This window comes from Rhinoraja longicauda, chromosome 6 (genome assembly GCF_053455715.1).
Source record: "Rhinoraja longicauda isolate Sanriku21f chromosome 6, sRhiLon1.1, whole genome shotgun sequence".
Lineage (NCBI taxonomy): Eukaryota > Metazoa > Chordata > Chondrichthyes > Rajiformes > Arhynchobatidae > Rhinoraja > Rhinoraja longicauda.
Window position 1 is genome coordinate 60,766,702 of NC_135958.1, and position 27,562 is coordinate 60,794,263.

The following is a 27,562-nucleotide window of genomic DNA, read 5'->3' on the forward strand; positions in this document are numbered from 1 at the left end:
TGTGAGGATGCTGTTCATTGACTTTAGTTCAGCATTCAACACAATAGTCCCCAGCAGACTGGTTGAGAAGCTTCTGGAACTGGGGCTTAGCACCCCTCTGTGTGCCTGGGTGCTGGACTTTCTCACCGCCAGGCCCCAAGTGGTCAGGATAGGGGAACACACATCGAGCTCCCTCACCCTGAACATAGGATCCCCCCCAGGGTTGCGTCCTTAGCCCCCTACTGTACTCCCTGTACACACATGACTGTGGGGCCAGGTTCAGCTCAAACCCCATCATCAAGTTTGCTGATGACACTGTGGTGGTGGGCCGGATCTCCAACAATGATGAGAAGGCCTACCGGGAGGAGGTGGCTGATCTGGCACTCTGGTGTCAGGACAATAGCCTCCTCTTGAATGTCACTAAAACGAAGGAGCTGATTGTGGACTTTAGAAGGGCTAAACATCCAAGGACGTACACGCCACTGGAGATAAATGGGTCTACTGTGGATAAGGTGAGCAGTTTTAAATACTTGGGAGTCCGCATCACAGAGGATCTGACATGGGCAACGCACATTGCCGCACTGGTGGGTAAGGCAAAGCAGCGCCTTTACCACCTTAGACAACTGAGGAAATTCAGAGTGTCTCTGAGGATCCTTCATTGCTTCTACTCTGGGGCTGTAGAGAGCATCCTGTCCGGCAATATTACAGTCTGGTTTGGGAACAGCTCTGCCCAGGACAGGATGGCCCTGCAGAGAGTAGTGCGTTCGGCAGAACGCACCATGGGAACTACACTCGTCCCCTTGCAGGACCTATACATCAGGAGGTGCAGATCCAGAGCAAGCAAGATCATGAGGGACCCCTGCCACCCCAGTAACAGTCTGTTCCAGATGCTACGGTCAGGCAAACGCCTCCGCTGTCACACTGTGAAAACGGAGATGATTAGATGGAGTTTCTTCCCACAGGCCATCAGGACTGTCAACTTTTATAACTCCAGAGACTAAATTTTTGTCTACACTATAGTAACTTATTAACTTTATTTATATGCTGTAACTGTAATTCTTTTTTGTGCACAATCCGCAGGCATTGCCACTTTCATTTCACTGCACATCGTGTATGTGTATGTGACAAATAAACTTGACTTGAAATATGTTAGTTCAACAGTTCAACAGAGCTTTATATGTCATTCGGTACCAAGGCACCGAATGAAACTACATAGCAGTCACACACAAAAAAGAACACAAGACACATGACCCCAACACAAACGTCCATCACAGTGACTCCAAACTGTGATGGAGGCAACAAAACTTCCACTCTCTTCCCCACGCCCACGGATAGACAGCTCGTCCCCGACCGACCCGCACAGTCCCCGCAAGGGGATGGAAGTCCCCGCGGCCGAGCCGCACCGGGCGCTGAAACGTCTCGCGGCCGAGCCGGGCGATGGAAGGTCCCGCGACCGAGCCGTGCGCAGCTAAGTCCCGCGGCCGAGCCGCACCGGGCGATGGAAGGCCCCGCGGCCAAGCCGCACCGGGCGATGGAAGGCCCCACGGCCAAGCCGCACCGGGCGATGTTAAGTCCAGCGGCCGAGCCGCACCAGCGATGAAAGGTCCCGCGGCCGAGCCGCGCCGGGCGATGTTAGGCCCCGCGGCCCGGGCACTGTTAAGTCTAGCTGCCGAGCCGCACCAGCGATGTTAGGCCCCGCGGCCGAGACGCACCGGGCACTGTTAAGTCCAGCGGCTGAGCCGCACCAGCGATGTTAGGCCCCGCGGCCGAGCCGCACCGGGCGATGGAAGGCCCCGCGGCCGAGCCGCACCGGGCACTGTTAAGTCCAGCGGCCGAGCCGCGCCGGGCGATGTTAAGTCCAGCGGCCGAGCCGCACCGGGCGATGTTAGGCCCCGCGGCCGAGCCGCACCGGGCGATGTTAGGCCCCGCGGCCGAGCCGCACCCCGCGCCGTGAGGAAGAGACCTAAAAGAGAAAGGTTTCCCCCACCCCCCCACCCCCCCACCCACACCACCACCCCCCCACACATACACAACCACAAAAAAAAAACAACAACAAAAAAAACCATCCCAACACCGACACACAACAAAAAAAAAAGGGAAAAAAGACGAACAGACTGCTAGCGAGCCGCAGCCGTTAGGCGCCGCCACCACCTACCACATGGTAATCCAAATTTTAAAAACAATTTTAAAAACAGCTATACTGAGCAAAATTGTCCATTGGCCAGAGCTGCTTTAGAACTGGAAATAGTGCACTTTTGTTTGTACAAATGTTTACTTTTTAAAAAACATTTTTTGCCAAGAATCTTCTGCGCTTGCCCATCCCTCCTTTGTTGCTCATTGATTCAGTGTTCATTGGATAGTGGTGCCTTACCATACGAGGTGCCATTTAGACTCGTCTTTGTTGAGGATCTTGGCACCTCAGTCACTGTCAGATTTCATTGCGTTTAGTTCCATGCCAAAGAAATTCCTGCCTGAAATCTACTATAGTAAAGGATGTGTATTGAAATGGGTGGGCACTCTGCTCTGCATAAAAACAGAGAATGATGTAGTAGGAATTTTAGCAATCAATCTTGTGGAGGTCACAAAGGAAGGAATAGGTTAAGCGGGCTCACTATTCACACCACTTTCAGAGCATGCGCTCAAGTGCTTGTAGATACAGAAATCCCTCTTGTATTTCCATCTCTTCCTCCACATCCTCTCGTGCAAGATCCAAAATCCTTGACAAACCCCCACCCCACTTTCCAATATTATCACATTCTTTACTGCTTGTTAGATCAATTTTACTTCTCTCCCTACTGCCTAATGCTGTTCCAACCACAGTGTACCTCTCCTTTAAGGAGGGGGTTGCGTTCAGCATAGGGGAGCTTTAACGCAAGCATAACACTCACTACTGCAGCTGACATAAGACGCAACAATGTTGGTCACAGCACATTGGTGAAATGTATAGCATCTGCAAATGGTAGGCTTGGTTAATTATGCCTCACAATCCCACTGCTGGTTTCCAGGGGTCATCAATGTTAACCCTTACGAGTTGTGGAGGGAGGCATACAAATTTATTTTGCACTGACATTTATTACAGATGTTATGGGGAACTACAAATCACAGTGCAAAACAATTTCAGTAAATGACACATATATGATGCGACTTTAATGAGATACTGGATGCATTCGGACTGGAAAATGGTATACTGATTGCGTAGTAAATTATTAGCACTTGTACAGGTATATTTCTTATACAATAAGAAATTTCTTTATGCCTCACAAATTACATCTCAGACAAACATTTCGCCAGTTTTCAATACCCATGAGCTGTGCGCTGCAATAAGAGGATGAGATTTTGAACCGTGTTTCACTAATTGATCCTCACCAGCAATGTTATTTATTTTATTGGGGAGGGGGAGGGGAAAAGGATGAAGCACAGGGACCTTTTATTCCCATAGCCTTCCTTCAATTTATCTTCTACCAGCTGCCTTTTGACTTCACCCTTTGTTCTGATTTTACTGCCCTGTGACCTTCCGGTCTTGGACCGCAAACCATAAAATACCCAAAGCATCAGCTTCTACTGCCCGACACAAGCACAAGATATGCCAAGCTCTTGCAATGTTTCCACATCGATATTCAAGTCTCTGGCCAAATAGCATCAAACTCCAGCTCCCCCACTTTCAGATTGCTCACGCCAGCTATCACATGCGTTGCAAGTCATGTTTCTAATGTGCTCACAATACAATACAATATATCTTTATTGTCATTGTACCCAGGGGTACAACGAGATTGGGAATGCGCGATATAACTGCCTTAATTTCATAGGCACTAGGAACTGCTGATGCGGTTTACCAAAAAAAAACAAAGTGCTGGAGTAACTCATGGCAGCATCTCTGGAGAATACGGATAGATGGCGTTTCAGGACTGGACCCTAGTCCGAAGAAGGGTCCCAATACGAAACATCGCCATCTGGAGTGCTGCCTACCCCACTGAGTTACTCCAGCACTTTGTATTTTACCATTTCATTGCTTATGTCGATGTCTCTCTCACTCCTATTGAAACATTCCCTTTGATCGATCCATCCATCCATCCCCAATCAGATCTGAAACATTAACTCAGTTTCTCTTTCCACAGAAGCCACCCGACACACCGAGTCACTTTTAACATCTGTCCTTCATTTAATTTTCACAAAACCAAGTTCTGTGGGCCAATAATATCCAATTTTTGTTCTGCCTGACATCGTTTCTTCCTAGAAGCACCCAATTAAGGAATTGGCACTTAAGCTGTCAACCTAGATATGACTGCACTTTAACTTTGATTAAACTAACAATACGTATCCATAGCGAGATGTGCCACCATCATTAAAATGGGGCCCCAGCTGGAAAGTAATCTATTTACTAGGGTAAACAAAGCCTTAGTGTGACCAGAGTTCTTTTGTGCGCAGTTCCCTTTTTTTAGCAGCAATTCACTCATTAACAACCATACACAATATGCTGAAACCTTTAACTGCAAAAAGTTTTAATTGAATTTCTGAAAAACAGGGCATTAGAAACAGGGATCGCTCAATCAATATTGTCAACCTACACCGAATTCACTCAAATCTACAGCAATGTTGAACACGTCTCACCCAAATTGTCAATTGCATTCAGTTTAGAACATAGAACAGTACAGCACAGAAATAGGCCCTTCAGCCCATAATGCATGTGCCAAACATAATGGCAAGTTAAACTAATCTCCTTTGCCTGCACAGGTTCCATATCCCTCTATTCCCTGCACATCCATGTGCCGATCTAAAGGCCTCAAAAGCATCTATCGTATCTGTCTCCACCTCTGGCAGCGTCTTCCAGGCACCCATTACTCTCTGTAAAAAACAAAACGCCCACACATTTCCTTTAAACTTTGCCCCTCTTACTACAAAACTATGCCTTTTAGTCTTTGACATCCTCATCACAAATGAAAGCAGACTTGAAATGCTTTCTCTATTCCCCTCCCACCATACCAAGCACAACCCGATTATTCCCACCATCTTCTCTTCTGAAATCCTGTTTGCGCTCCTTGGGTGGGTGAACAAGTCGCCCAAGGTCCGTGTCCTTATTTGTCCTTCACACAAATAAGCATTTCCAGGATCACCATGATTCTGTCAGCACCAAGGCACAGCTTGAAGAGAACTCCAGCACAGGCTAGCATTTGCAAGCTTCTTGTTTTTTCCTCTTTAGTAATGCTGCAAGTACCTTGATGTGCTAGTTTTACCACTGCTAAGATGATGTCACCGAACCAGTGGAAAAAGCGCCATAAATTCAACCAGTTGACATCGTTTGCAAATCAGATTTCCCAATCTCAGACACTAGTTTGAAAATTGAACTCTTTTGCACCCTCCCCCTAAGCTATCAAGTGCCAGACTGAAATAACAAGCATGATGCACTCATGACAAACCTGACCATTTAAGGACAATCTTCCAGCTGAAATTATCCAGTTTCAACATCAAGTCACATTAAATGTTTCATGTAAAAAAAAAATTTTAACAAGCAGGCAAATAAAACGGTCCCATAAGGGCTTGGGGAGGGGGAAATATTAATAAAACTGTACCAGTTTATCACTTAAAAATGTTAATCATCTCTGAAACATTTTTTTTTTTAAACACACCGATTGCACTAAGATTTTAAATTTTGTGATAAATAAACTACGACAGAATTACTTGGTATTAAACTGGAAACTGGTCGGTGCCATTTCGAACCCAACATCCAACCAGTTTTGTATTGTTGCCAAATGGAAAAAAATAATGGGAGCAAAATAATTAAATTCCCTTGGGTTAGTGTGTCGGCCAACTGCACGGATAGATTTAGACAGAGGGACAGGAAAAAAAGGTCAAGAATGCAAGTTATATGCACGGACTCCACGATTGCTATTCAATGAAACCAAGCCACATCCACACAGTAGACACTGTTTATACAGGGAAATCACCCGTCTCAGTCTATCATTGGAAAATCCTTCCAGCTAATTAGACCTCATGATGCGAATGACGCCCGATCGTTCTAAATCCCCGTTTTCTTTACGTTTGATCAACCGGTTGTGCTGGTATAACTTTAAATAGAAAACTCAGTTTGTTCACGCAGCACGATTAGTCAATCCATTTCCGAAATGGGGTGAGGGAGGGGACATTTGACTGTGCGTGCGTAAATTAAAGCAAGCAGCTTTAGTAAAGGCATTGTATTCCACTCCTCTCCTACCTCGTCCCATTTTTTATCTGCTAAAACGCTCCCCGACCCCCACTCCCCGACCCCCCCCCCCACCCACCCAAAAGGTATGTCTGAAACCAACGTAACAACGTGTCGGGCGAAATTATTTCGGTGGGTGTTAATTGTTGAGTCCTGGACGCTTTTGGAATGCAATGTTGGACCCCGGTGAGACCTCCCAACGTAGGTATCTGATGGTGGTTGGGGGGAGGGGGAGAGGGGAAGTAGGCGTAACTAAGCTTCGCTCCACCGCAGGAGGACGTGAGAGACGTGATGCAAGTAACACGCCCGGTGCCGCCGGTCACACAATGGGGATGGTCACCGAATGTCCAGACTCCATACATCCGCACACTCAACATCCCTCAAATCAACAGGCAAGACAACCTGGAATACTTCAACTCATTAAACAAGCGTGGCCATCTATCTCCAGCGCGCAAACTCACACACACACACAGCCCGATCTTAATCTGTCCCAAAACAAGCAACCTTTCAAGGCAGAAGAAGTTGACTACGGAGTTTCTTTAACGCAGATTACCAGAATTTAACCGACACGCTGCATCCTTGGCGCAAGAATAAATTGTTTGATCGGATAAAACGTTAGGCTAAATATTCTAATTCCAATTCAGTCTGAAGAAGGGTCTCGACCCGAAACGTCACCCATTCCCTCTCTCCTGAGATGCTGCCTGTCCCGCTGAGTTACTCCAGCATTGTGTGATATATTCTAATTCACAATGTCAGTTGGACACCAGATGCCCAGTAGTAATGCTGGCAAGGCAGTACATCATCTGGGGTAAAATGGAGCAGGCGGTTAAATGAAGGTTAAGCAATTTAACTGAAACACTCGATTTGGGTTGAAGGGTGTTCTGCCAATAGATCATTCAGTGCATGGGGAAAGAACGCAGAGAGAGAGAGAGAGAGAGAGAGAGTAGGTCAACAAGTTAGTCGAGAAAGGTTCAAAGCGGGGAAATCCATAAAGGCGGAGGGTTATGGTGGAGGTGACGAAAGTCAATGAAGTGAATGAGCGCTGCGGGGAATGTCCCTTTCCACGCCGCTTCTAGTTCTCCCCATCGCTAACCCTCGCCTCGGGCAAGGGCAGATCGCTGTCGACGCACTCACTCACACACACCTCGCCTCCATCGTCATTTGCTGCTCGCACGTACGCTCCACGCTTTGTCACCGACCGACCTCCCTCCCTCCCAAATAAACACGCGCTTTCAAATTTGAAAAAGGCACTCACACACACTCTCTGAATGTAATCATCAACAGAAATTCCATTTCGGTGTCTTTATTTCCTGAACCCACGACCAGCCTTAAATTCGTGCCTGTAATCTAATTCTCGGCCAAGAAGTGACCCAAGCAAATTAACTCGGATCGTACTCTGAAACTGAGAATATTCAACATCACCGCCAATATATTCCAAATAGAATTGCAAAAAATGATATCCCTTTAAATTCGTATATCCAGTACATCTCATCAAATGTATATCTCCTATGCTGCTCCGAATTATAAACTAGGTGCTCATCATTCATCTGGCCTGGCCTGGCCAGCTCCTGTGCTTGTAGCCCTTACCTTGTTGGAATCCCTGGTCACCCGTGTTGAGCCGAGAGGTGCTGGAAATGTTGCGTTTTTAATCTCACCGCTGTGTGTGCGTCACCCTTGGTCCTCCCAGCCGACTGCGCCTGGTCCTAACGGCCGGACGCTGCCTTAACCTCCGCTGTTTGTGGATGCCCAAGTCCTTGCATTGAAATTAGGATTTGCCGACGAGCGGAAAAAACAAAAACAAAAAAAGAAAATAAATAAGGTGCTTAAAACTAGGGCGGCACAGTGCGAAAACCGCAGAGTTGTTACCTCGGGAGTGCCAGAGTAGAGACCGCGGATGTTGTCTGTGTGGAGTTTGCACATTCTCCAGCACCCCAAATACGTTTTAGCTTGAGTTTAGTTTATCGTCACGTGTACCGAAGTACAGTGAAAAAAACTTTTGTTGCGTGCTAACCAGTCAGCAGGAAGTCAATACGTGATTACAATGGAGCCATTCAGTGTATGATAAAGGGAATAACGTGAATAACATTTAGAGCAAGATTAAGCCAGTAAAATCAGATCAATAGACTACAGACAATAGGTGCAGGAGTAGGCCATTCGGCCCTTTACCGCCATGTGATCATGGCTGATCATTCTCAATCAGTACCCCGTTCCTGCCTTCTCCCCATACCCCCTGACTCCACTATCCTTAAGAGCTCTCTCTGTCTCTCTCTTGAATGATCAAAGATAGTCCGAGGGTCTCCTTGAGGTGCATAGTTCAGGACTGCTCTCTAGTTGTGATAGGATGGTACAGTTGTCTGATTTCAATTGGGAAGAAACTGTTCCTGAATCTGGAGGTGTGCTTTTTCACACTTCTATCTCTTTTGTCTGATGGAATAGGGGAGAAGAGGGAGTGGCCAGGGTGCGACTCGTCCTTGATATGCTGGTGGCCTTGCCGAGACAGCGTGAGGTGTCAATGGAAGGCAGGTTGGTTTGTGTGATGGTCTGGGCTGCGCCCACAATTCTCTGCCATTTCTTCCAGTCTTGTATGGAGTTGTTCCCAAACCGTGCTGTGATACATTCCGATAAAAATGCTTTCTAGACACATATGAAGAGGTTGATGAGAGTTGCTGGGGACATGCCAAACTTCCTAAACCTTCTAAGAAAGTTGGTGTTATGGCGAGTCCGAAACTTGTTGGTTGTAGACGAAGTTTATTGCAGCCGCAATACACGAATACAGAGTTAAACAACAAGGTACAGGACAACCAATACAAACTTACTGTCTTCCTTGAAGACTTCGCCGAACTGACTAAAACGGGCGCCAAACGCGCACCTGACATCGCTGGCCAATCAGCGATGTCGTTCCCTGGACCAATCCCCATGGTCGCGTTCCCACGTGACCTCGCTGGCCAATCCGAGGGTTCGACGACCTGGACCATTCTCTATGGTCGCTACATGACCCCCCCCAGAACCCGAGGTGCGGAACCTAGCTGGGAGCCGGATTTCGCGACCATAATGAGTACGGAGAGGGACAGCCTGAACCACAGGAGCCGGAGGTTCCGGACTTGGAGGAACAGCCGGAACGAGAGGTTCTGGAGGAACTACCGGCACGGGGGGTTCTGGAGGAACTGCCGAAACGGGGGGTCCTGGAGGAACTGTCGGAACGGGGGTTTCTGGACTGGGCGGAACTAACGGAGGTCGGCCTCTCCTAGGGGTTTGACCGACCAGGACTGGTTGATCCGGGTCCAAATGGGCAGGTTTGAGCCGGGACACCGAGACGAGTTCACTCTTGCCGCCCATGTCTAAGGTGAAAGTAGCCGTTCCCTTACGTAAAACCCGGAACGGCCCTTGATAGACCTTCTGCAACGGGGCGCGATGGGCATCTTTACGCAGAAAAACAAACTCACAGTCCTTCAGGGAAGACGGTTCATGTACCATGGGACACCCATGACGTGAAGTCGGCACTGGAGCCAGGGAGCCCACCCGTTCCCGGAGAGATGCTAACGCTGATGGGCCTGTAGGGAGCAGGGCTGAAGGGTCCGGAAACAGATCTCCGGGTACTCGAAGTGTCGAGCCATATACTAGCTCTGCGGACGACGCACCGAGATCTGGCTTAGGAGCAGTCCGGATGCCCAAAAGAACCCAAGGGAGTTGGTCTACCCAGTCCGGGCCTTCAAGCCTTGCACTGAGGGACGCCTTAAGTTGGCGGTGGAACCTTTCTACGAGTCCATTAGCCTGGGGGTGATATGCAGTTGTGGGTTGTAACTTGGACCCGTACAGTTCCGCCAGCGCGGCCCAGAGGGACGAAGTGAACTGTGGCCCTCTGTCAGTTGTAATAACTGCCGGGACCCCGAAACGAGCTACCCAATGAAGGGCCAAAGTCCTAGCACAAGACGCTGACGAGATATCAAACAATGGGAAAGCCTCTGGCCACCGGGTGAACCGATCCACCACCGTGAGGAGGTGGGTGTAGCCCCGGGAGGAAGGCAAAGGCCCGACCAAATCCACGTGGATGTGGAAAAAACGACAAGCTGGGACCTCGAAATCCTGTACGGGGGGCTGGACGTGGCGCTGGACTTTAGCGGTCTGACAGGGCACGCAGGAACGTGCCCACCCCGCTACCTGTTTCCGCAGGCCATGCCAGACAAACCTCGCTGCTACCAAGGCAGAGGTGGAGCGGATGGACGGGTGCGCCAGCCCATGAATGGCATCGAAAACCCGGCGCTGAAGGGAGGGCGGTACTACCGGCCTGGGACGAGGAAGAGAAACATCGCACCAGACTTTCGTGCCCTCCGACCCACAAGCTACCTGGGCCAACTTCAATCCCGAAGTGGTGGACTGGTAAGCCGAAACGGTATCCGCTAGGAGCTGTGCCTCCGCGAGTTCCTGGGGATCCACTTCGCAGTCCACCGCCGAAATAGGGGGAAAAGCAGGTCTAGACAGGGCGTCAGCAACGGCATTAAGCTTACCCGCGATATGACGGACATCTGTGGTAAATTCGGAGATAGCAGTCAGGTGCCGCTGCTGGCGGGCCGACCATGGGTCAGACAATTTCAAAAAAGCAAATGTTAATGGCTTGTGGTCCGTAAATGCCACAAATGGGCGGCCCTCGAGGAAATACCTGAAATGACGGACAGCTAAATAGAGAGCCAGAAGCTCTCGGTCAAATGCGCTATATTTCAGCTCGGCCGAATTTAGTTGCCGGCTGAAAAACGCTAAAGGCTTCCAACGGCCACCGACCTGCTGCTCCAGAACTCCACCCACCGCCACGTCAGAGGCGTCAACCGTCAGGGCCGTGGGGGCGGAGGGGCTCGGATGGACCAACATGGTGGCGTCTGCCAAGGCTGCCTTAGCTGCCGTAAAAGCCGACTCTGCGGCCGGGGACCACAACAACTCTACCGGATTCCCTGCAAGGCATTGGAAAAGCGGGCGCAGGACTCGCGCCGCTGCCGGGACGAATCTATGGTAGAAATTAACCATGCCTACGAACTCCTGCAGCCCTTTTACTGTGGTGGGCCTGGGAAAATCCCGGATAGCTTCCACCTTCTCGGGCAAAGGGGCGGCGCCGGCAGGAGTAATTCTGTGCCCTAGAAAATCGAGGGCAGGCAGGCCGAATTGACATTTGGAGGGTTGGATAATGAGCCCGTGGTCTTGGAGCCGCTGGAACACGGTCCGCAAATGGGCCTGGTGTTCCTGCACTGAGGGGCTGGCTACCAGGATGTCGTCTAAATAAATAAACAAAAAGGGTAAACCCCGGCCCACGCGGTCCATCAGTCGCTGGAAAGCCTGTGCCGCGTTCTTTAAACCGAAAGGCATACGCAACCATTCAAACAACCCGAACGGAGTAATAGTTGCAGTTTTTTGTATGTCCTCCGGTCGCACCGGAATCTGATGGTATCCTCGCACCAAATCGATTTTGGAAAACACCACCGCTCCTTCCAGCCCAGATGAAAAGTCCTGTAGGTGCGGTATGGGGTAGCGATCAGCCGTGGTGACAGCATTGAGACGCCGATAATCGCCACATGGCCTCCACCCCCCAGATGCCTTGGAGACCATGTGTAACGGCGAGGCCCACGGGCTGTCAGACTGACGGACAATTCCCATTTCCTCCATCTTCCTGAACTCCGCCCTTGCCACCACCAGTTTGTCTGGCGGTAGTCTCCTGGCCCGAGCGAAAACGGGAGGGCCTTCGGTGCGGATGTGATGGACCACACCGTGCTTAGCCGAAGGTGCGTCAAAACGTTGGACGAGCAGCTCTGGGAACTCTGCCAGAATCGCAGCATACGAGTCGGGGGCCGCGACGACGGCCTGGACAGTAGGGCTGGGCGAGGAGGCGATTGTCGGAGCGACGTGCTCATCTTCGGCAGAGGGTCGGAGGTCGTTACCGCGGACATCAGGAACCAGTGAAAAAGCCCAGAGAAAATCTGCGCCCAGGATCGCTTGTTTGACGTCGGCTATGATGAATGGCCATTCGTACGTGCGGAGGCCTAACACAAGGGACATCTTCCGTGTACCGAAAGTGCGAATTGGGCTGCCATTAACCGCGATGAGGGTGGGACCTGTCTTACCCGATCTGGTTTCGAGGTCGGTCGGCGGCACTATGCTGACGATGGCTCCCGTGTCTACCAAAAATTCTGTGTCCGTGAATCGATCATGGACATAGAGGCGCCGGTTCTGGCCAATCGTAACTGCCCCTATGTACGATCGGCCGAGGCATTTCCCGCGAAGGTACAAGGCAAACGACAGTTGCGGGATTCGTTACCCCATCGTAGGTGATAATAGCACCAGCCGCGCTTGTGCGGATCTTTTTGGCGGGCTTTCGGAGAATTGGCGGGAGACGTGGCACCATCTTGCCGTCGCTGTGGCGTGGCCACCGATGTCGAGACTTTGTTGATTGAACCACTTGCCTTGTTTTTTGCCGCTATGAGCGCGTCCGCTTTCGCTGCATATGCTTCGGGGTCCTTAAAAGAACAATCCGTAAGCAGCAGTCGGACATCCTCGGGAAGTTTCTCGCGGAATGCCTGTTCAAACATCGGGCAATCCGTATGCTCACCGGCTAGCATCATCATTTCGGCCATGAGGACGGAAGGCAGTTGGTCTCCAAGATCCGGTAGGTGCAGAAGTTTTGCCGCACCACCATGCTTATTCAACCCGAAGGTTCGTAGTAATACCTTCTTCATGGCCTCGTATTTGTCTTCCGCAGGTGAATTTACGATGAACCGCATCACGCGCTTGGTTGTGCCCGGCGATAGCGCGCTGACGAGGTAGAAGTACTTCGTGGACTCGTCCGACACCTTCTTTATATGGAATTGAGCCTCGGCGTGGATAAACCAAGCTTGCGGTGCGTACGTCCAAAATAACGGAAGATGAACGCCTGCCGCGCTTGACTCCGGTGTGCCCTGCTCAGCCATCGTCAACGAGGCGTCGGGTTCCTGCTCAGTCGGTGATCGTCCAGATCACGTCGGGGTCACCAATATGGCGAGTCCGAAACTTGTTGGTTGTAGACGAAGTTTATTGCAGCCGCAATACACGAATACAGAGTTAAACAACAAGGTACAGGACAACCAATACAAACTTACTGTCTTCCTTGAAGACTTCGCCGAACTGACTAAAACGGGCGCCAAACGCGCACCTGACATCGCTGGCCAATCAGCGATGTCGTTCCCTGGACCAATCCCCATGGTCGCGTTCCCACGTGACCTCGCTGGCCAATCCGAGGGTTCGACGACCTGGACCATTCTCTATGGTCGCTACAGTGTGCTATCTTGGCCTTCAATATGGGCGGGGTCCAGGATAAGTTGTTGCTGCTGCAGGACTAGCGAGTAGTCCTGAACTACTATCTACCTCATTGGTAACCCTTGGCTATACTGGCTTTATCTTGCACTAAACGTTATTCTGTTATCATGTGAGTGGCTCGATTGTAATCATGTGATGTCTTTCCGCTGACTGGTTAGCTCGTAACAAAAGCTTTTCATTGTACCTTAGTACATGTGACAATAAACTAAACTGAACTGATATTTACTCCTAGGAATTTTAGGTTTTAAAACATCTGTCGGCACGGTGGCGCAGCGGTAGAGTTGCTGCCTTACAGCGAATGCAGCGCCGGACTCAGGTTCGATCCTGACTACGAGCGCCATCTGTACGGAGTTTGTACGTTCTCCCCGTGACCTGCGTGGGTTTTCTCCGAGATCTTCGGTTTCCTCCCACACTCCAAAGACGTACAGGTATGTAGGTTAATTGACTGGGTAAATGTAAAAATTGTCCCTAGTGTGTGTAGGATAGTGTTAATGTGCGGGGATCGCTGGGCGGCACGGACCCGGTGGGCCGAAGGGCCTGTTTCCGCGCTGTATCTCTAAAATCTAAAATCTAAAAACATCTGTACTTCAATGTTATCAATGCAAACAGGGGGATGTGTACCGCTTTGCTTCCTGAAGTCGATCACTATTTATTTTGCCTTGCTGACATTCTGATTGAGAATGATCAGCCATGATCACATTGAATGGTGGTGCTGACTCCTGCACCTATTGTCTATTGACATTGAGAGAAAGATTGTTCCTCCCCCACTGTCTTCTGGTCTCCAACTACATCCTATCTTTGTCCCGCCCCCTCCCCTGACATCAGTTTGAAGAAGGGGCCCCTCCCCTGACATCAGTCTGAAGAAGGGTCTCGACCCGAAATGTCACCCATTCCTTCTCTCCTGAGATGCTGCCTGACCTGCTGAGTTACTCTAGCATTTTGTGATACATTGAGAGAAAGATTGTTATCTCGATACTAGGACATGAGTTTCTCAATCTCCTTCCTGTACTCTCATAATCTCATCATAATTTGATATCCGCCCCACAATGATGGTGTCGTCTGCGAATTTGTAAATTGAAATAAATTTGTACATAGCTACACAGTCGTGTGTGTACAAAGAGTAAAGAAGGGGGTTAAGAAGGACATAGACGATGATTTGTCCCCTATCCTCACTGATTTGGGTCTTTTGGCGGTGCTGCCATAGCAGCTGCGGCTTACCTGCGGTCCATTTGTCTTTGTGTTTTTGTTGTTTTTTTGTTTTAATTGTAGTTGTGATGTCGTGTTTTTGTGTTTGTGTACTGTGTGTGTATGTGGGGGGGAGGGGGGGAACTGTAAAATTGTAAATATGTGTCCCTTCCGAACGGAGACCCGACCTTTGTTTTCTGGGCCGTGTCTCCGTTCCTGCTGCGGCCTACCATCGGCCCAACTCCTGGAGCTGGCGGCCTCCAGGGCTCCGGTTCGCAGAGCCCGCGGATCGGACTTACCATCAGCGGAGCCGGCCGTCCTCGGAGGCTGCTGGAACGGCTGCGACTCGCCTTAGGCTCGGGCCGCGTGGATGCCGACATCGGGAGCTCCGGCAGCGGCAACGTGGTCGCGGACATTTCACCGTCTGGCGCGGCCTAAAACATGCCGCGGGATTTTTCTCTGCTGGGCGGGAGCTTCAATGTCGGGAGACACGACCGCCCCGACGTGCAGCAACAGCGGCAGCGTGTTCGCCCGCCCCGGATCGGACTTATCATCGGCGGGGCCGGCCGTCTTCGGAGGCTGCGGGAGCGACTGAGACTCGCCTTAGGCTCGGCCCGCTGCGGACCGTCCGGCGCGGCCTGCAACCACAACAACCTGACTGCGGGAGAAGACGGCAGGAGAAGGGAAAGACATTGTGGCCTTCCATCACAGTGAGGAGAGGACTGGAGGAGACTCACTGTGATGGTAGTTTCTTTGATGGATGTTTCTTTTTTTGTGTGTTTTTGGGGTTGTGTAATTTTAATGCCTATTTAATGCTTTTATTGTTGGACTGTGGGTGACTGAATTTCGTCCAATATTGGATGACAAATAAAGCTATCTTGAATCTTGAATCCAGTTGCAGAGCTGAATGCTGACTCCAAGTGCTGCGAGTTTGATGATGAGCTTGGATGGTATAATGGTATTAAAGGCAGAGCTGTAGTCTATGAATAGGAGTCTGGTGTAGTTGTGTCTTATCCAAGTGTTCCAGGGATGAATGTTGGGCCAGGGAGAAGGCATCGTTTGTAGACCTGTTGTGGCGGTAGGTGAACTGCAGTGGGTCTCGGCTGCTTGGTAGACTGGATTTAGTGCATTCCATAACTAGCCTCTCAAAACATTTCATGATGGTGGATGTCAAGGCCACTGTATGGTAGTCGTTTAGGCATGAGGTCTTGCTCTTCTTCGGCACCAAGATGATGGGTGGCTGAAGGCCCTGTTTCCATGTTGTATCTCTAAAGTATAAAGTCTAAAGACAATAGATGTTTACGCAGTGCGTCAACATTGTTAAACATCCGAAGGTCCACTTGGCTGAGAAAATTGAATTGATTTGAATTTATTTGAATAAATTTGAATGAAGTGTCGTTACCATACAGTCATAACAAAATAAAACAAACAAAACACACAAGTACATATTTTAACATAAACATCCATCACAGTGACTCTACTCCAGGCACCTCCTCACTGTGATGGAAGGTAAAAAAAAGGCTTGTGTGGAAGGGTAGGGATAAAAATGGTGACTCCCAAGTGTTTGTACGTTCTCCCCGTGACCTGCGTGGGTTTTCTCCAAGATCTTCGGTTTCCTCCCACACTCCAAAGACGTACAGGTATGTAGGTTAATTGGCTGGGTAAATGTAAAAATTGTCCCTAGTGGGTGTAGGATAGTGTTAATGTACGGGGATCACTGGGCGGCACGGACTTGGTGGGCCGAAAAGGCCTGTTTCCGGCTGTATATATATGATATGATATGATATGATAAACCTCTAATATCCACTGCTATGCTTAACTTTGGGAATAACACACATACCCTCGGGTCTAAATTTTATTGAAGAAGCTAATTTGGATCTCAAATGTATGCCTGATCAATATTTATAATATTTTTAATCTCCTACACAGAGCCTTCGTGTAATGCATTATTAAAGTCACCATGGCACTCGACCCCCGGCTTAAAATTTTAAATTGTAATAAAACAATTAAAATTGTTCCTAGTGGGTGTAGGATAGTGTTAATGTATGGGGATCACTGGGCGGCACGGACTTGGAGGGCCGAAAAGGCCTGTTTCCGGCTGTATATATATGATATATGATATGATAAAACAGGTACACTGCACAAAATAATGCACAAAACTCAACACGTTCTTAATGTCTTTATATGTTCAATATCGCAAGTGTTATACATCCCATCCCCTTCCACCTATATCCCTTCCACTGGCTTCACATTTCACGACTCTTCTCTCCTTATCTCCCAGCCTTTCGTCTTGTTTTCATCTGGCTTTTGCCCACACATCTGCCAATTAAACTCCCCTGGCCAATGTCACTCCTGTGGCCCCCCTGGGGTGGTAGCCCTTCCCTTGTGCGGGGAGTGTCCTCACCGGACTCAAGCCTCTAATGTCCAGCAGCAGAAGAACCTTGGACTGTGGTCCTGCACCGGGGCTTCAGTGGGTCCCTCAGCATGTATTCCTGCAGTTTGCAGTGGGCCAGTTGCCAACATTCCCGATTGTACTGCTCGCTATGCAGTCTCCTCTACATCTCTAAACACAGCTTGGGTAATCGCTGTACAGAACACTTCCATTCAGTCCACAACAGCGATACTCAGCGATGCCTGACCTGCTGGGTTACTCCAGCACTCTGGGTCATTTAAAAAAATTCATAAACCAGCATCTGCCAGTTCCTTGATTCTACAAGTGATTAATGGAGTCACAAGAAATTGCAGATGCTGGATTGTATGCAAAAAACAAAATGCGGGAGGAACTCAGTGAGTCAGGACCCTTTTTCAGACTGAACCAAAACATTGCTTATCTGTTCGCTGCACAGTCATCCCTGAGTTACTCCAACACTTAGTTTTTTTTCTGCTCAAGGAAGTGATTAATGGTTTGTTTGCATTGCCATTACTTTGGTGATATTCACCATTAAGCCAATGGAGCATAAGATAACTGCAACTCGGTTGGAGAGAGAGAGTACAAAGGGCAATTAAATATACCCATGCAGCGACTAATTATTCATAATGCTGTGACCTAGGTAAAAAGAACAGGGATGGCACAGTGGTGCAGAAGTAGAGCTGCTGCCTCACAGTACCAGAGACCCGGGTTCAATCATGACTACGGATTCTGTGTGGAGTTTGTACATTTTCCCTGTGAACATTGACTTCTCCAACTTTAGATAGTTCCTCTATTCCTCTCTTCCCCTCCCCCTTCCCAGTTCTCCCTCTAACTTCCTGTCTCCACCTATATCCTTCCTTTGTCCCGCCCCCTGACATCAGTCTGAAGAAGGATCTCGACCCGAAACGTCACCCATTCCTTCTCTCCTGAGATGCTGCCTGACCTGTTGAGTTACTCCAGCATTTTGTGAATAAATACCTTCAATTTGTACCAGCATCTGCAGTTATTTTCTTACTGTACCTTCTTTGAGACTGATGCTGACTGACCAGCAATCCTGGGACTGCAAGCCTGCCAGGACTTAAACATATCCCTACACTGTGAGATCACTGACACTTCATCTACTCACTGAATTGAAGAGAACACACCTGTTAGTGAGCGATCTACAATCAGAAACAAGTATGATCTCATGGCAATGTATCCTGATTGCCTTGACGACACCATCAGTTACTTTTAGGACTACGAGTACCACATTACTCTAGATCCAGCAGTAAAACCAGTTATCCATCCTGCACGCAGAATTCCACTCGAACTGAAAGATAAAATCAAAGCTGAGTTAGGGCCAATGGTAAAGAAAGGAATCATTGTGAAAGTTGACAAATCAACAGATTGGGTTAACTCCATCATAGTGAAGGAAAAGCCCAATGGCAGACTGAGGATATGCTTTGATCCTCATGATCTTAACAGAGCCTTAAAGAGAGATCATTACCCTACACCCACTCTTGAAAAAATAACCCCTTCATTACCTGGAGCCAAGGTGTTCACCATGCTGGATGCAAGGAACAGATATTGGAATATTAAAACTGATGATTAGTCATCGGTGCTCACTACTTTCAATACTCCTTTTGGAAGATACCGATTTCAGCATCTTCCATTTGGTCTTCGAGAAAGCCAAGATGTCTTCCAACAGAAAATAGACAGAACCCTATCACAGCTGCAAAGGAGCAGTTGGGATAGCGGATGACACCAAGTCTTTGGACAAGATGACAAAGTCCATTACTGCAACCTCCATGAGGCAATGGAGAAAACCAGAAGGGCTGGCATAAAATTGAATGCTGAGAAGTGCATCGTTAAAGTATCAGAATGTTATTTCTTTGGTTTGAACTATACCGCAGACGGAGTAAAACCAAGTGAGGATAAGGTGAGGGTCATCAGTGAAATTAAGGCATCAACTCAACAAGAAAGAACTCCAAAACTTTCTAGGACTAATACAATACACGGGTTCCTTCATCTCCAAACCTGCAGACCACACATCCAACCTAAGAGAGATGTAAAAAGAGGATGTTGATTTCTAATGGACTACCTACCATGAACAAGATTTCAACAAACGCAAACAATTGATTGCAAGTGAGACAACGCTGCACTACTACAACAGAGGAAAGCTTGTTACTCTACAAGCAGATGCATCTCAGAGGGAGTAAGTGCTACTCTACTTCAAGATGGTAGACCAATTGTATTCGCTTCGAAAGCTCTGACACCGGCCGAAACAACATACGCCAATATCGAAAGGGAACTCCTGGCTGTGGTCTACGGATGTGAAAAGTTTCACACCTACTTGTATTAAAGGAAATTTGAAATTGAGACTGATCATCGTCCGCTGCAACAGATCAACAAAAATAATCTATGTTCAGACTTCAAAGACTCCTCTTGAGGCTTCAGAACTACGATTTCATCCTGAAGTACAAACCAGGAAAATAAATTATGGCTGCCGACGCTTTATCCCGCCTAGCACCATACGAGAAGCACAAGATGGTATCTTGATGTCAAAATCCATCACATTGTAAATGTGATGCCTACAAAGCTGAGCCAGATCAGAAATGAGACCAGCAGAGATGAGACCAGCAGAGATGAGACCAGCAGAGATGGGACCAGCAGAGAAGAGACCAGCAGAGATGAGACCAGCAGAGATGAGACCAGCAGAGATGAGGAGTTGAAGCTACTCACTCAACAAGTGATTCAAGGATGGCATGAGTGAATAAAACAAGTCCAGCCAGAAATAAGGATACTGGTCCATATGAGATGACACTTCTGTAGAAGATAGTGCATTGCCAGCTGGTTCAAGAATCATTGTGCCAAAATCAATGCAGCAAGAACCTCTCCAGAAGATCCATGAAGGCCACATGGGAATGGGAAAATGCAAACGGAGGGCAAAATCTGCTGTCTACTGGGTGAAGATGTATAAAGGAATAGAGAATAGAGAATGTGCTGTGTGCCAGAAATATAGGAACACGCAACATAAAGAAATGATACCCAATGAGACTCCACCAAGGCCATGGCACATCTTGTGTATGGATTTGTTCACCTGCAACCAAGAGTGGTACTTGATTATAGCATGCTACTACTCAAAGTTTCCATTCATCAGAAAGATGAAAGGCCTGAAGGCATCGACAATGTCTACAGCTGTACGGATCCTATTTGCTGAGCAAGGGATACCTCAGAAGGTAATTTGTGATGAGACCCAGTTTGCCTCAAAATAATTCAAGGAGTTGGCAGAAAAATACGGGTTCACCATCACCACCTCATCCCCACACTATCCGAGGGGACAGGGGTTCATAGAAAGACAGGTCCAAACAATGAAGAAAATGCTCATCAAATGCCGAGAGACAAAGGAAGAACCCAATCTTGCCTTGTTGTCACTCAGAGCAACACCATTGAGACATGAGATGAAGTCACCAGCAGAGCTACCGAATGGCAGAAAGTACAAAACAAACGTGCAAGTAAAATACATCTTCCACAAGACCAGGAGGAAGTACCACAACAACTGACTGATGCTTAAACTGAAGGAAGTCGGTATTTTGAAGATAGACACTAAATGCTGGGGTAACTCAGGGGGACAGGCAGCATCTTTGGAGGGAAGGAATGAGTGACATTTTGGGTCGAGACCCTTCTTCAACAGACGACCAGGTGGCGCAGCGATAGAGTTGCTGTCTTACAGAGCGCTTGCAGTGCCAGAGACCCGGGTTCAATCCTGACTACGGGTGCTGTCTTTATGGAGTTAGTACCTTCTCCCCGTGACCACGTGGGTTTTCTCCGAGATCTTCGTTTTCCCACACTCCAAAGCAATACATGTAAGCAGGTAAATTGGCTTGGTGCATGTGTAAATTGTCCCTAGTGTGTGTAGGAGAGTGTTAAAGTGTGGGGATCGCTGGTCGGCGTGGACCGAAGGGCCTGTTTCCGCGCTGTATCTCTAAATTAAAACTAAACTAAAAACAGACATGCCAAAACATTGCCAGAACAGCTGAGAGGACAGCATGTTCATGAAAATATGGACACAGATCCTGTTCTGAAAATATGGACACCTGCAAAGGTTGTGGGAACAGCTGAGACTCCCGGATCATACATCTTTGGGACGAATACTGGGACGCAGTTAAGGAGAAACAGGGGTCACATCTGACCAGAAGAGTTTGCCATCAACACCCACCACACCTACAACCACATCGACAACATGGAGCATAACACCAACACCACCACAAAACACACAATCTGTAATGTCACCAGATGTCAAGACAAATGAATTAAACGACGAAGAGCACAGAGCTGACATAAATATCAAATCTACAAGAACCGGAAAGAAAATAAAACCACCAGACAGATACCGTGATCCAGATTACGGTATCCCCGTGACCTGCGTGGATTTTCTCCGAGATCTTCGGTTTCCTCCCACACTCCAAAGACGTACAGGTATGTAGGTTAATTGGCTGGGTAAATGTAAAAATTGTCCCTAGTGGGTGTAGGATAGTGTTAATGTGCGGGGATCGCTGGGCGGCACGGACTTGGAGGGCCGAAAAGGCCTGTTTCCGGCTGTATATATATGATATGATATGATATGATTACAAATAAAGGCAGAGCTAACACAGCAAACCTGGATACACATAATTGAATGAACAGAACTGTTTTGGCTTATTACTGTTATGTCTTACACTGATTATTATAAATGTAAACATTTTTTTAAAGGGGGGATGGTATATTGTTGCAATTGAAACTGGGTTGTAACATGCAAATTAAGTGCATGATGTAGTTAAGTCATGTGATCTATATAGTGCGAACAGTTGCAGAATGAGAAGCCTGAAGAACCCTGTACTATTAAAAGAGAACTACGACACAAAGTGCTAGCTCCATTCTTTATCTTGAAGATAGACCTCACGGCAACACAAAACACAACACAGTCTATTAAAATATTCCAGGTGGTATTGTTATTACAGACTAAGAATCAGTTTTGAGGATCATTATCATGTGCTCCATGGTTCACAATGTCGAGCTGCATCCATAGAGGAAGATGCTCAGAATCCAAATAATGTTCTAAGGCAGGGTAGGTGTCATAAAAATGAGGAAATGATTGATTGATTGAAAGATTCAGTATGTAATCAGCCCTTTAACCCATCGAGTCCTGGCTGACCATCGTTCGTCCATTTCACACTAGTTCTATGTTATCCCTCTTTTTCATTCCCTCCCTAAAAAAGACAATTTACAGAGGCCAATTAAGCTACACCCCACATATCTTTGGGATGTGGGAGGAAACTGGATCGCCCGGAGGAAACCCATGGCATCACGGGGAGAACATGCAAACTCCACACCGCATGCAGTGATTCCTGAAGCATGCACTATGGAAGTCTGACTCATCATAAGTATATGATACACATTCACAGTTCCCTCCATAATGTTTGGGACAAAGACCCATCGTTTATTTATTTGCCTCTGTACTCCACAATTTGAGATTTGTAATAGAAAAAAATCACACATGGTTAAAGTGCACATTTTGGTTTCACCATGTAGAAATTACAGTTGTGTTTACACATAGTCCCCCCATTTAAGGGCACCATAATGTTTGGGACACATGGTTTCACAGGTGTTTGTAATTGCTCAGGTGTGTTTAAATGCATCCTTAATGCAGGTATAAGAGAACTCTCAGCACCTAGTCTTTCCTCCAGTCTTTCTATCACCTTTGGAAACTTTTATTGCTGTTTATCAACACGAGGACCAAAGTTGTGCCAATGAAAGTCAAAGAAGCCATTATGAGACTGAGAAACACGAATAAAACTGTTGGAGACATCAGCCAAACCTTAGGCTTACAAAAATCAACTGTTTGGAACATCATTAAGAAGAAAGAGAGCACTGGTGAGCTTACTAATCGCAAAGGGTCTGGCAGGCCAAGGAAGACCTCCACAGCTGATGAAAGAAAAATTCTCTCTACAATACAGAAAAATCCCCAAACACCTGTCCGACAGATCAGAAACACTCTTCAGGAGTCAGGTGTGGATTTGTCAATGACCACTGTCCGCAGAAGATTTCATGAACAGAAATACAGAGGCTACACTGCAAGATGCAAACCACTGGTTAGTCGCAAAAATAAGATGGACAGGTTTCAGTTTGCCAAGAAGTACTTAAAAGAGCAACCACAGTTCTGGAAAAAGGTCTTGTGGACAGATGAGACGAAGATTAACTTACATCAGAGTGATGGCAAGAGCAAAGTATGGAGGAGAGTAGGAACTGCCCAAGATCCAATGCATACCACCTCATCTGTGAAACACGGTGGTGGGGGTGTTATGGCTTGGGCATGTATGGCTGCTGAAGGTACTGGCTCATTTATCTTCATTGATGATACAATTGCTGATGGTAGTAGCATAATGAGTTCTGAAGTGTATCGACACATCCTATCTGCTCAAGTTCAAACAAATGCCTCTAAACTGATTGACCAGCAGTTCATACTACAGCAAGACAATGATCCCAAACATACTGCTAAAGCAACAAAGGAGTTTTTCAAAGCTAAAAAATGGTCAATTCATGAGTGGCCAAGTCAATCACACGATCTGAACCCAATTGAGCATACCTTTTATATGCTGAAGAGAAAACTGAAGTGGACTAGCTCCCAAAACAAGGATAAGCTAAAGATGGCTGCAATACAGGCCTGGCATAGCATCACCTGAGAAGACACCCAGCAACTGGTGAAGTCCATGAATCGCAGACTTGAAGCAGTCATTACATGCAAAGGATATGCAACAAATACGAAACATGACTACTTTCATTTACATGACATTGCTGTGTCCCAAGCATTATGGTGCCCTGAAATGGGGGGACTATGTATAAACACTGCTGTAATTTCTACATGGTGAAACCAAAATGTATAAAAATGGCCTTTATTAAAACCTGACAATGTGCACTTTAACCAGATGTGATTTTTTTTCTATTACACACGTCTTCTTCTTCTTCTTAAGCCCTTGGCTCCTCTAGGGAGCATTGGCCATTGACAAATGTCCTCCACCTCACTCGGTTGTTGGCGGTTCTTTCGAGATCTCCCTCGAGATCTCCATTTCTGCCTGGACACCTCTTCTCCAGCTGTTCCTGGGGTGACCCCTTTTCCTTTTTCCTTGGGGGTTCCATTTCAGGGCTTGTCGGGTGATGTTTGTAGCAGGTTTTCTGAGGGTGTGTCCAATCCAACTTCTTTCGAATTTGTAAGTCAATGGGATCCTAGCTTGTTCTTTTCCACAGGTCCACATTGCTTACTTTGTCTCTCCTCCAGATGTTTAGTATTCTCCTGAGGCAGGTGTTAATGAATGTTTGCAGCCTGTTTGTTGTGTGTTTTTTTTTTTTCATGTCTCAGCATCACCTGCTTCACATTTGAATTAAATATGCGTATTTTGGTGTTGATTGAGATGTATTTTGAACTCCAGATCTTCCTGAGCATGTTAAACACCACCCTAGCCTTATTGATTCTGCTTTTTATGTCTGCATCTGCCCCTCCCTCCAGTGGTGTCCACAACACTGCCTAAGTACGTGAATGTTTCTACCTCCTCCAGGGCAGTGCTGTGCTATTACACACTTATACCAAGCCAATTAACCTACAAACCAGTACATCTTTGGTGTGTGGGAGGAAAGCAAAAATCTTGGAGAAAACACACGCAGGTCACAGGGAGAACGTACAAACTCAGTACAGACTAGCATCCATAGTCAGGATCGAACCCGAGTCTCTGGCGCTGTAAGGCAGTAGTGCTACCGCTACCCCACCGATGTGTGGAAAGGGCCCTGTTCTGAGTTGTATGCTTCTATGATTCTAAGGTGTTATATTGTGCTATCTAATCACTAATATATACCTAAGTTGTGCTTGTTCTAATTCAATCACTCGGTTGACAAACATTTTATTACCCCTTCCGATTCCCATACTGACCTTTCTGTCCTGGGCCTCCTCCATTGTCAGAGTGAGGCCACATGCAAATGGAAGGAACAGCACCTCAGTATTTCACTTGGGCAGCTTACAACTCAATGGTATGAGTATTGATTTCTCTAATATCAAGTAAAGCATCTCTACTGCTGATGTAGAAGTATACGTCCAACCTGGTTGTAAAGTTTGATTGAAAGTATTTTGGTATTCTGGTGGCTTTGAACAACTAGGTGTCAGAAAAACTTTCTGAGTCAATCACATGTGATACAATGTGGAATGGAGGCTAATTTCAACTCCTGCACTGCCTGAGATATTTGTGTGAATGGGAGGTACGCACAAGTGCCCATTGAGTGAACCCTTTCTCTTTTTCAGCGTTTAATGAAAAGTTTTTATTGCGTGCTATCCAGTCAGTGCAAAGACTATATCTGATTACAATCAAGCTGTCCACGGTATACAGATACAAGGTAAAGGGTTGAACGTTTGGTGCAACATAGAATCTGATTAAAGACAGTTTGAAGATCTTCAATGGAGTAGATGGGAGGTCAGGACCGCTCTCTAGTTGGTGAGAGGATGGTTCAGTTGCCCGATAAAAGCTGGAAAGAAACTGTCCCTGAATCTAGAGGTATGTGTTTTCACACTTCTGTACCTGTTGACTGATGGGAGAGGGGGAGAAGATGGAGTGAGACTGATCCTTGATTATGCTGGTGGCCTTGCCAAAGCTCACCAAAGGTTGTACAGCTGTAGAGGGGTAACGTCTCTCTGTTGTAATTTTCATAGCATACTAAGTAAACACTTGGCTTTGTCTGTTTAATGTTGCTTCAAAGGATTACATGACCCCTCTTTGCCATTCACTCAGTTTGTTTAGTTATTCCAGAGGATTAATGTTTCTCCATTTTAATTGATTAACCAACTGTGTGACAAAATTAGCTCCTAGACTTGAAACTATTCTAAAACATCAGGAAAAGGCAGCAATAATTTCTGCCCCCTGATATTTAACAGGCAACAGTGTCTGAGTAGAACAGGGAGATTAATTTTGAGGCTATAATATGTTCTAAGAAATATGTTGTGGGAGATGTACAAATTAAATACAATGAAATTAAGAGTAATCTAGACACACTAATCACGTCAAATGTCAACAGTTAATCCTCAAGTGCGGGTGCAGGCTTTGAGCTATGGTGTCTAAAACCTGTGAATGGCCTTAATCTAAACCTTCATGTTTCTTCTCTGTGTTTAATTTTGTGCATCTCCCACACATGGAACCTTTCGTGATCTGCAAATCACATTAGATTTCTCACCATCTGCTACCAACATTTCTTTCTTTCCCTACATTTGCCGAGGTTTAAGCATGTAAACCGTATCCAAAATCACTAGTTTCCAACCAGACTGTAATGTACAGAAGAAGTAGCAAAAATAACTTCAGATGCTTGTTTATTCCAAAGATAGACACAAAGTGCTGGAGTAAATCAGTGGGTCAGGCAGCATCTCTGGAGAACATGGATAGATGACAGTTTAAGTCGGGACTGTTGCTAAATACTGAAATGTGCTTTTTGAATCACTTTTACAGCAAAGCTTAATTAAAACCTGGAAGTTAGAGGAAAAAAGTGTGGACGCAAAGAACTGCAGATGCTGGCTTACAGAAAAAGACACAAAGCGCTGGAGTAACAGCGGGTCAGGCGGCATCTCTGGAGAACATGGATGGATGACATTTTGGGTTGGTACCTTTTTTCTTAGAGAAGAAATATGATTGTTCTTCTGGCCCGTGAGACCTTTACCAGCAGCAAAAGCAGAATGTCAGGACCCTAAAATAATTCATCACCATCTTCTCAAGGACCTGTTAATGTCATCCACAATGCCTTATGTTAAGCAGATGTCGGAAATAGTAGCATGATCTAATTTTGGTCATTTTTCAGCCTCTGCACCCATCTTACACCCTTTACATAGCCAACAAGAAGCTATTTCTAACTTATGCGCTTATCACGTTTTGTATACAGCCTGGTATGGCGCCAGGGCTATGAAGTAGAGAAGCACTCTGAACTAATCGTCATCGGCAATCACTGAGCAGGAATGCATAGCTTTAGCTGCAAGATTATGTCTAAGGAATTACAATTTAAGCAAATGACCACCAGTCTTGGAGAGAAATAAAGAACTGCAGATGCTGGAATCTTGAGTAAAACACAAAGTGCTGGAGGAACTCAATGGGTCAGGCAACATCAGTGGAGGGAATGGACAGATGATGTTTCTGTTTGGGTCCTTTCTTCGGACTGATTGGAGTAGGGGGGAGAAAACTAGAAAAGAGAGGTGAGGATGGGACAAAGCCTGGCAAGTGATAGGTGAATACAAATGGGGGGGGGGGTTGATTGGCAAATGGGAGGAGTAAGCGACACAAGCTATAAGTGAAAAGGAGACAAAAGGGTGTCAGATAGAATTAGGCAGCTTTCCTATGCTCATCTAACATTCCTTCTTCAAATATGCCATCAAAAGCACAGATTAGTTGGTCTTATATTTGTTGTTTAAGCGGCGGGGGAAG

The 27,562-nt window shown here is 47.0% G+C and overlaps 1 protein-coding gene across 6 annotated transcripts in view; it reads right to left on the bottom strand.

Annotated features, from left to right (window-relative positions):
- The window catches only part of LOC144594498 (monocarboxylate transporter 4-like), a 52,337-nt gene that overhangs the window by 18,726 nt on the left and 6,049 nt on the right, over positions 1–27,562 (bottom strand). The window contains exon 2 of one of the 6 annotated variants that reach the window (XM_078401095.1): positions 7,763–7,928. The gene's annotated coding sequence lies outside the window, so the exon portion shown is untranslated. Of the gene's footprint in view, positions 1–2,350; positions 2,372–4,983; positions 5,003–6,728; positions 6,774–7,430; positions 7,485–7,762; positions 7,965–27,562 lie in introns of those variants that run through there. The other 5 variants (XM_078401096.1, XM_078401099.1, XM_078401097.1 and 2 more) reach the window with 5 other exon arrangements.